The sequence below is a fragment of the Sardina pilchardus genome, chromosome 7 (genome assembly GCF_963854185.1).
Source record: "Sardina pilchardus chromosome 7, fSarPil1.1, whole genome shotgun sequence".
NCBI classification, from domain to species: domain Eukaryota; kingdom Metazoa; phylum Chordata; class Actinopteri; order Clupeiformes; family Clupeidae; genus Sardina; species Sardina pilchardus.
In genome coordinates this window covers 27,058,640-27,068,639 of record NC_085000.1, presented here as the reverse complement: position 1 = coordinate 27,068,639, position 10,000 = coordinate 27,058,640, and the positions used below count along the sequence as shown (strand labels likewise).

The window sequence follows — 10,000 nt, the reverse complement described above, 5'->3', positions numbered from 1 at the left end:
TGTTGAATATCTTCCTATCATACAAACGATTCATTGTGCGAAGAAGATACTCAATAGGACCTTAAAACTCTGTAAATACCCTGTCTTGAACCCATTCCATGGAGTGTCCAGCATTGACTCTGGTTTGACAAATATCTGACTCATAAGTCTGCCACATGCAGCATTCTACTTCACCCTCCTTTGTATTCCCCAGCATGAGTGTTAACCAGCCTGACGTCATTAACTTACTTTATGAAGAAGTGAAGCCACAATTGGTCGGCCATTTTGGCGAAATTCCAGCCAAGGTCTGTGCAGTGAGTACCAGACCGTGCATAGAAGATTGATCGAGTTCACCCAGAGCTGACTACATTTAGTTAAATCTTCCCCAATTCTCAGTTCCCTTTAGTAGCTTCCCTTTTGACTGAGTGTGCGTTGTGCATGCTTTTCACAGTCACTACTAAGAACCCAACCAAGACATCAGCTCCAAATGCATTCATTTGCTTCGATCACTCAAACATTGATATTTGTCTTGTTTAGTCACTTATCAATAAAACAAAGCTATGACTTTGAGCTGATTGATTTAACTTTAAAAGCAAAGGTCAGGTTTAATCTTTCTCAACTGAACTTTCTTGCTGGCGTTTATCTGGACGTGTAGATGGGCACAGTGATTAAGGTGTTAAAGGTGGAATACTTGTCATATTGTATTTATGCTCTCTGATGTCAAAATGGCCGTCTTGCAACAGAGGAGGCGTGCCGTGCAGAATGCATTATGAGGCTGCAAGTTGCAATAAGTGGTAGGTATTAATTGAAGGTGTAGAATGACAGAAAATCAAGAAGTCATTATCTTCTTTAATGCACCATGGTTTGCAAGTAAAATAAAAAAAATTATGTAAAGCAGTCATAATGGTTACTTAAACCGAGACCAACAAATCACAGACTCAACAGAAGAAAACAGAGCAGTTCCTCAGCAAGATAACCTTCCATTAAGGACGAAGACGAAGGCAGGAAGTCCATTAAACATAAGCCATTTTTCCTGTCAGTGAATAAAAGAGCAAATATGCACACTCCTGTGGTTTCTCTATTTGCAGTTAAAACCTCAATCATATAACAACTTCCCCCTCTCTTTGCTTTTCACTCTAACCTGACATGACATTAACATTACCTGAGCATACACTTACCTTATATTATCTTCTGCAATTATATGGAACTGTGTTTGCCAATTATAAAGAAAGCTGTGGAAACAACATGGACCATTTCTTTGTGCTGGTGTTCTCATTGTTGTCGAATAAGCATTTTCCTTATTATAGCCAGATGGTTTATTCGACTAAACATGCTGAGACTAATTCAAATGAATGGCCCTACTTATGTTAGTATATAAAGCTGTTGGATGAGGAATATAATGGCACAGTTAATCACCTACCATAGTTGGTCCACACCTAGCATTAGGAATGGTTTCTGATACATATCCAGAAAGGGCGAAATAGCAGACCCAGAGATATGCATACTAAAGGTTATAGGATACAGCCGATACTCTCACACAAATACTTTTGTAACAAAATATGTAAAGCTCTACTTAGCTGTTAATTATCCAGCAGGCCATCATTAACTGAGATGGCATGTTAAACGGTAAAAAAAGAAGCATTTTCAATGTCACAGATAGATTGGAAACTGGGTCCTATACATAGTTTGATACAATGCAATTGATATACACAAATTTGAAAAATGACCATTTTTCTCGAGTCATCGCGCCCTTGCTCTTGGTCAGGGTCAAGCAGTTTGTGTTTATCTATGCGTTGTAAGCAGCTTTGTGTTTAAACTTTCGGTAGGAACCATATGGGCCGTGGAGGGAGACCTATTCAGAGCCTTGCAAGGGTCCCATTCATTTATGCCACGGCTCTGATTGATCACAGAACAATTATGGCATTAGTGTAAGTAATGATTAGCGGAAATTTGGAGCTGGAATAGCAGTGCAGATTAAGGTTTAATCTGGAGAGCCTGTGCTTTCAAAGGAGAATTAAAAGATTAAGCAAACCAGTGGGCTGAATGTGGTTGCAGGTGTACCATTTGATGTGCAATATGTTTGCCCTTTGGACTGGAGCCTGTTTCTGTTTGTGATGTATTTCCACATACCCTCATATACAATAACCAACTTCGAGGCTGCTTGAGTTATGAAAACTATACAAATGTAAATGTAAAGGTGACATTACAGGAAACGATATGTATGTGAAATGTATTATGCAAACATTGCCTGTTTGGGTTACCTCAGTGCAAGGTGTAAGCAGCGTTTTAAAGTATGGCAGGCTTGTTGGGAATTACTATACGTATGCGAAACTCACTCACCCTATATCATCCCATGGCTCTATTTATATCTATCCCCCCACGGCCTCTCATCTCTCTAGGGGGGTCATTAATTTGCCTGACGGTCAGTGATTTGCCCCATAAAAGCGCTTTCAAAAACAGCAGTCTCGCTCGTTGTTGTGACGCCAGATCCCCCTCTGCTCTGCGGAACGTGCTGCCCATGCTAATTCGCCACAGTGCATTCCAGTTAGCTGACCACCTGGCCCTGCCACACTATCAGCTGCTAGGCTCCAATGGGCTGGTTACATCAGGTCATCTCATTTGCATCCGCATACACACACCTCAAAGAAGCCAGTGGATAAGGAAGGCTTTCACTGAATTGCACATCCTCTACACACACACATAAATATACACACGTACATACATTCATTCATACATACATTCATTCATACATACATACACATGCATGCATGCATACATACATACATACATACACGTATATTGTATTACATTACACAGATACATCTTTTACATACACATACTGTATACAGTACATCATATTATGTATACGACAAGGCAATTTAAAATGGAGAAACTTCCACATATATGAATGACACATTTCATACTTCCATATCTGTTTGGTTGTAGTATTGGATGGTCTAATTTTGGCCTTGGAAAAGTGTCACCTCTACTGTGAAAAGAAGGACACTGCTTGAACAAGCCCACAGTAGTGCTTATGCTTCCTCATCTCTTGCCAGTGTACAGTAGTGCTGTTTGTGGTCAGCTTTCTTGTGGCAGCATTTATCATTATTTGAACTTTGACCCCTGAGGGACTAGAATATGTCTCATTTTGGTCCATGGAGTTCAAGGCAGCCGTGGAGAGGATGATGAAGTCCAAAGGCACCTAGTTTCTTGCATCCCCATTTATTTATTTAGTAGATACTTTCATAGAAGTTGACTTATACCACAGGGAAATGCATTTTTTATGAGTGTAAGTAGCCTATGGGAATGCAAGCCTCGACCTTGCCATTGCTTGTGCCTGGCTGTTGTAGCTGAGCACCAGAAAGACTTCCTTTATTATAAGTTATTATACACACATTCAACTTCAATTTTATAGGACAATTAATTGCTTATTCTTTTGAGACTATTTGCGCATATTCCTTTATATGTATTTCGATAACTGTGTAACTGATGTTGAGAGAGAGACAGAGAAAGAGAGAGAGAGAGAGAGAGAGAGAGAGAGAGAATCCAGAATGATAGATACCTATAAATACCCTCATCACGAAGAGGGGAGTGAGCGTTCCTGTCATCAGGAATTCTATCTGCTGCAGAAAGCTGGCAAGAGTAGTTCCACCAACACACTTTTGCAACAATAAGAACACATAAGAACACACATGGTAACATTTAGAAAGTGTGATCATTGTCAGAAACACCATCATTTCACATTTCTTTGTATTGGGGATACACCCTTCCTGGCAGATTCCCCAACTGACTGCATTTTGCGCTGTGCTACTGAGTATAGATGAACATGTGTATTTTTATTACACAGTGTGAATGGAACAGGATTGTGTTAATTTAGCCCCCGGCCACCTTCACATTTACGTTCACCGAAAGCTGTTTTTTTTGTGCTCTGAAGTCCTGCATACTTTGCCAAGCTGTTCAGGTTCCTGGTCAGTGATCACAGACATTGTTTCTCTGTTGCTTTTTGTGAGGCAAATTCAAAACTCAGACTTTGGTGATGTGTTGCCTGATTGTTGGCACATCGACTCTCGCAATGTCCAAGTAACATATCCAACTTCTATGACTCAAAAAATCAGAGCTGACATTTTGGGAACATGTTGTCGGTACAACCAAGGAATAAAGCCTACTGTATATCATTGGAGTGATTTACTGATATATTGCTTCAGTAATTCAATACCATGAAGTGAAATGTCTCTCTCCATTATGCTGTACTTTGTAACACTGAAGTCTAATGACGCAGAGAGCTTGAAGCAAGCACCATATATGATATGAAGGCATTAGGCACATGCCATACGCATGTGTCTGCGTCTATATCACTGAACGCACATTTGGATCAGCAATTGAATGTAATTATATGTATTATTTTGAAATTGCGTCTTCCGTGCCAGTGAGCTTTGCAGTGGCACCACCTGAGACATGAGTCAGAGTGCTCTCCTCTCTATCCTATTCAAACGGCACCCTGGGTGCACTTTCCCGGCTGTATTCTGGTCACACTCAGAGCCCTCACGTTGCATAAAAGTTTTGAAAATGCATGAAATCTATCAAATTCGAAGTTCATTTCCTTTGGCTGAGCTCGGCTTTGCCGCTTAATAAGAATTACCTTGAAGCAGGTGGCGGCACGACATGATTCTCCAACCACCCTCCGTAATTGCTAGTCTCTTGTCATGGCCCCCTTCTGCTTGATAATTATGAGAATGTTTTTCGGCACGTTGATTAAATTTCACACAATAGGCAGCCGAGAAAGTTTGTGTGGTCTGCGTTTTATTCCTGAATCCTGATTTTGCTTATGCAGATCATTCTCTCCAAACTGCAACTGCAATCTAGGCAAGTGTTAATTTACATATACATTGTCCTCAGATCAAAGTGCCATCCAAGTATAAGCAGAGAAGTACACATATCTCTCTGTAAGCCGAGCTGTAGTGCAGTTATGAGCAAACATTGGCTTGTGATTATTCGACAGACACTGTGATGTTTGTCAGTGTCAAAGTCCATAGCCGATGGGAGAAAAATCAGCTGCGTTGACTGGACATGACCACTGCGCTAAATTCTTTTTCTTGGCCCACACGCAAGTGTCTAACACTGTGCCCAGTGCTTACCAGTGATAAACATGTCAGGCAGAAACACCAAGAACAAATGAGTCAAGTCTTTTATTGGCACGAGCAGATGGTTGTGTGCAGAATGTTTTCCCTCGCCGTATAATACTCGGCTGTGGAATTAAACAAAGACTGAGTATCTCAAGTCTCTCTGCTCAGATTGTTCCTTCTCTCTCGACATTGCGAGCAGTAAGGGGCCAGTCTGAAAGAAAAACAGCTGACTTTGAGATGTAATACACCTGGAGACTAAAGTCACTACTGTAGGTTCATTCTATTCCCAGTGATAGCTATCAATATGGCAGCATTTTATATAGTGTAGCCTTTGTTGCATGCTAATGAAATAATCATGTTATTTAATGCTGTAATAAGCAGGGACATCACAGTTAGATTTGATGGGAATAGTTACAATCTAATAACATTGTGCAATAATATGTGTACCTCAAATAATAGTAATGTGTGCAAACACATTACTGTCCTACATATGAGAGGATGTGTTTACAGACAGTAGAAGTGAAATTCATCTCATCAACTTTATTTCTGTCCATGTTTATGTGCTCCAGCTGTGAAAGGGGGGTTTAAGAGTTTTATACTTTTTATCTTGGGCTTGCAAAATGTCATGATGATATCCATCTTTTGTAATGGTCTTTGGTTATTGAACTAATGATGCACAGTGAGTAGGGAAATGCTATCATGGCATTCTAGCAATATAGTAATAGTTCAGCAAACCTAATAAACAAGACATCCATAGATTTCTAATAGATAGAAGATAGACCAATATTGGGAGGTAATGGGAGTTTTACAGTATGTTGATAGATTAATAAAATACTGATAGCTAGATTAAATGAGGAAATAAACATCTCGCCATGAGTGTTGCCATACCGTTTGGTATGCATCCTGAGAAGAGTTTGAAGTCAATAGTCCAATTGGTCATTAAGGTAGATTATTAAAGCCCACTTTTCTCCTCTTTGCCTTACAGCAACAATAGAAAATTGGAACCGTCTCTCAAGAAGTCTTTATTATTAAGCTTGACTAATTTGCACATTTTCAGACTTAATTTCCCTCTGATATTGTTTCATTCATGACATCATCTGTCAAGATCCTGATAACAGGCAGCATTAATGTTCAGACTATTTCATATTACTGTCCAGGCTATTTCCAATATATACAATTCATTCACACTTGAACTTCTTCCAGCCGAGGCGATAAGTCCTGTCTCATTTCCAGCCGAGCCTCCAGCATATTTCATCTTGGCCTGTCTCCCGTGCCAGCTTTCACTTTGCATCCCACCTTCTCTCCCCGGCACATGACTCACACACATGTCCTCTCCATCACCCTCCTCACAACATCACCCTGCCTGTCTAGCTGTGCACTCGCCAGCCACAGCCTTGGGCCAGGTGCTCTCACATGAAAAACAAAAGCCCTCCACAGTTCATCTGCTCACACCATACACGCCCAGTTTGGGGATTCGAGAAGTCCGTGCAGATATGCACGTCCAGTCCGAGACTCAAACTGCATGGATGCGCAGGTCAGCGAGCATCGTGCTACATACACATAGATGTCACCACATCTTCACGTCATGACAAGGGACGTTTCAGAGAGGGCTTTTAAAGTGCGCCTGATTTGAAGTGTAAAATTGTCATTTGCCCTTTAACCCTCTGAGCTGATGTCATTAGCTGGTTCTGTGGGAGGCTTAAACATTACAGCTATTATAAGAGCTTAAACCTCTGCTCATTCTCTGAGCTCCTCAAATGCCTTTGTCATACCATTTAATGAGTTTCCTATAGCGTAATAGGACCACTACGCATATTGTAATAGAAATTCATATTTAAACCTTTGAAGCTGGGTCATGTTTCGGTGATTCATTGTTTAAGGAAAAGAGAGACTACATATAATATTTCACCAAGGCTGTGTTTGTTTATGAACTTTTTTGTCTTCGTTTCCATTACACATTGCTTGAAAAGCTTGTTTTTCTGTACTGGCCAAATATGGCATTTAATATTCTGTTTATAGACGGATATATTCAGCTTTTTATTGTGGATAATTTGCTTGGCTTTGTACAGTCAGGAGAGGAAATGCGAGGAAGCCTGTTGATAATTAACAAGTCTGAGCTCTTGCAGCCCTGGCAACAGAGTTTGGAATATAAACCTTGTGTCTGGTGTGGAATCGATCCCATGCAAATATTTTGGTCTGTACACTTCTAATCGCCTATTAGAAGATCAGCGAGACCAGGAAAAAGTCACTTAGAGATAATAAAGACTTGTGTGACCGGAGGAGAACTGCAATAAAACTGCAAATTACAGATATTTAAGCAATCCCACAATCCCTTTATTAAATGGCTGTGAAGGCTTTGGGAGGGCATAACATTCATTCAGAGACTCGGTAAATCCCACACAAAATAACACTCAGATCAATGCCAATGCCTTTATCTAATACTAGAGAGAATGTGGAATATACAGGACCATTACACATCAAAATGAAAATCACTAGATTCCCTCAAGACATATTGACGGACAAGAAGAGGCAGTAGTCTTTTGTGGCTCACCTCCACAGTTTTGTCCTTTTTACACACATTATGCATGCTTGTGAGATCACCACATCCATCAGCATTTAGTCAGTACCTCAGTTCTTGAACCTTTACTAGACATACAGCTGTAGCCTATGCTGAAGAAGCCTGTCCTCTCATTTAGTTAGCTTTGGCCTCGTGTTCTTATCTCTGAAGGTGATATGGTAGGACCATCCCTCAGAATGTCCGACAGGAACTTCCATCCATCCTGCCACAATACCTTTGAATGTATACATTTGGCACCTCATATAAATTCCTTAAATGAATGTCACCTGTATACCTGGCATCGCCTTTACATTGTGTAAAAGACATATTTTCCTTTCTAAGGGGCCGCAAAAGAATTCTCTCGCACTGAAGGCGTCTCTTTCAATAGGGCTTATTCCCTCTACGGCAATTTTTTGAACCAGTGCAGTAGAAAATGGCTATTGCCATGAGAGTGAGTGTGGAGAGTGGGAAGGTGGAGAGGGACTGAATACTAAAGAGCTCTCGCTATTCTCCCTCAGTGCAGGCTAAGTCACGAGCAGGTCATTATGGCCCCCCGATCTAATCATACGTTTCCACTTGGCGGAGAGAGTGTTGTAATTGGAAAGTATTTGAATGACGTCTGAGGCTCTGGTAGGAAGGCTGAAGAATATGTTTCAAGGCAAGACGTTGTGAAGATTCATTGTAATTTCGATTGAGTTCTTCTCAGCATCTAAAGTGACCCTCTGTCTTAACTGGTCCAACAATCTTATCGAAGCAGCATGGCTATTATAAGTTGTAATCAGCCTAATTGAAGTGCTCCGATTGTAATTCAATTTGCATCCCCCAAGAGTGGAATGATCTCCGCCGTTTTTTCTTCTCCAGTTTTACTGGACAATGCGTTGCCAACTCCATCCTGGCAGGGAGGAATCATCTCCCTTATCTCTGGGACTAGTTAATTAAGCATGCCATTATGGGGTGAAGATTACCTTTGTTATGCAGGTGTTTACATGTATCATGGATGGCATTTCAGTCCTTGATGAGGGAATTTATCATAGAAGACAGCCCCCAATTAATGTGTATTAAACCTACATTACTGCACTGCAGATTGATGTTGCCATTCAGCTGATGTATACTATGGCTGATATGTTGAAAGGCTTTGCTTCCTGGCTGTCTGTGTAGTTTTAGGACACTGATGTTCAACAACAAAGTGATGCTTTGACTTCCTTTGGTAATGAATTGCCAGACATTCATTCAACTCAGACAAGTACAGTCATTTGTCATTTCATGATTTTCCTCACATTTTCTTGTGTAAGCAAGTGTGCGTGCGTGCGTGCGTGTGTGTGTGTGTGTGTATTGACCGAAAGTGTATGTGTGGGATGTGCAGAGATATAGGCTATAATCCACAATTTAGATGCATGAGAACTCATTGCTAAGCAATCTTGTGATTACGATAGCACCACTTCTAAGCCTGTTCAGTGATATACAGTAAATCAGTGGTTAGACAATTGTACTGTTGATTGTAGCAGTACTTAACTAGAGCAATGCTCAAAAACACTACTGTAGTAAATTCTTACCAAAAACTATCAAGGAAGAAATGTTAATAATCCAACATTTACCAAAAAAGTGAAACAAAGTAAAGCACTTCCTCCACCTTAGTCAGGAAATCGTGGGTGTGTTGATAGGCACTCATCTCACTGAGTCCCTACATTCCCTGTGGGGCCCCTCAGGAAGACTGAAGGGAGACTGGTGGCAGAGATAGAGAGAGGGGGATGAAAGGAGGGAGGGAAGGACAGAGGGAGATAGGGAAGGAGGGAGAGAGGATGGGCGGGGGGTGGGGCATGATATCTGGTGCTGGATTGAACTGATGCAGGAGGAGAGGAGGGAAGCTAGCGCTCTCGTTCGACGCTGAATTGGACCATTGGGACCCGTCCTCGGGGATAATCGCGGTACGCTGCTCCCCCCAAAACTTTTCTTTTAAACTGGCCCTGTGAAGAGAAGGGGAAGAGAGGAGAAGTAAAAGCAGCAAATCTTAGGGGAGCGAGATTGTCTTTTTATACCAGGCTCGAGCGGCAGAATATAGACCTATTAAAATGATTTACTCATGAACACCATTTAAGATGCTTTTGCTCCTCCGCACCGCATGCATCCCTGTCCCTTATCTACATTAGGTCAAAGCACAGCTCTGACATGCCTCTCTGCCAGAGAAGCGCTGATTTTTATCAATCATGACACATTGGCTAAGTGCTTTCACACCCATGACTCCTGAGAGAAGAGGTGTTATCATACGATGCAAATATGTTTTTCCTTTGCTCGGGGCTATTACGATAGGGAACATCTTTTCAATTTGCTGTGAGGACTGTGG

General features: G+C 41.2%; 1 protein-coding gene across 1 annotated transcript in view; it reads left to right on the top strand.

The window, feature by feature from the left end:
- The window catches only part of LOC134088108 (metabotropic glutamate receptor 4-like), a 130,180-nt gene that overhangs the window by 44,471 nt on the left and 75,709 nt on the right, over positions 1–10,000 (top strand). The gene's annotated exons all lie outside the window — the stretch shown is intronic.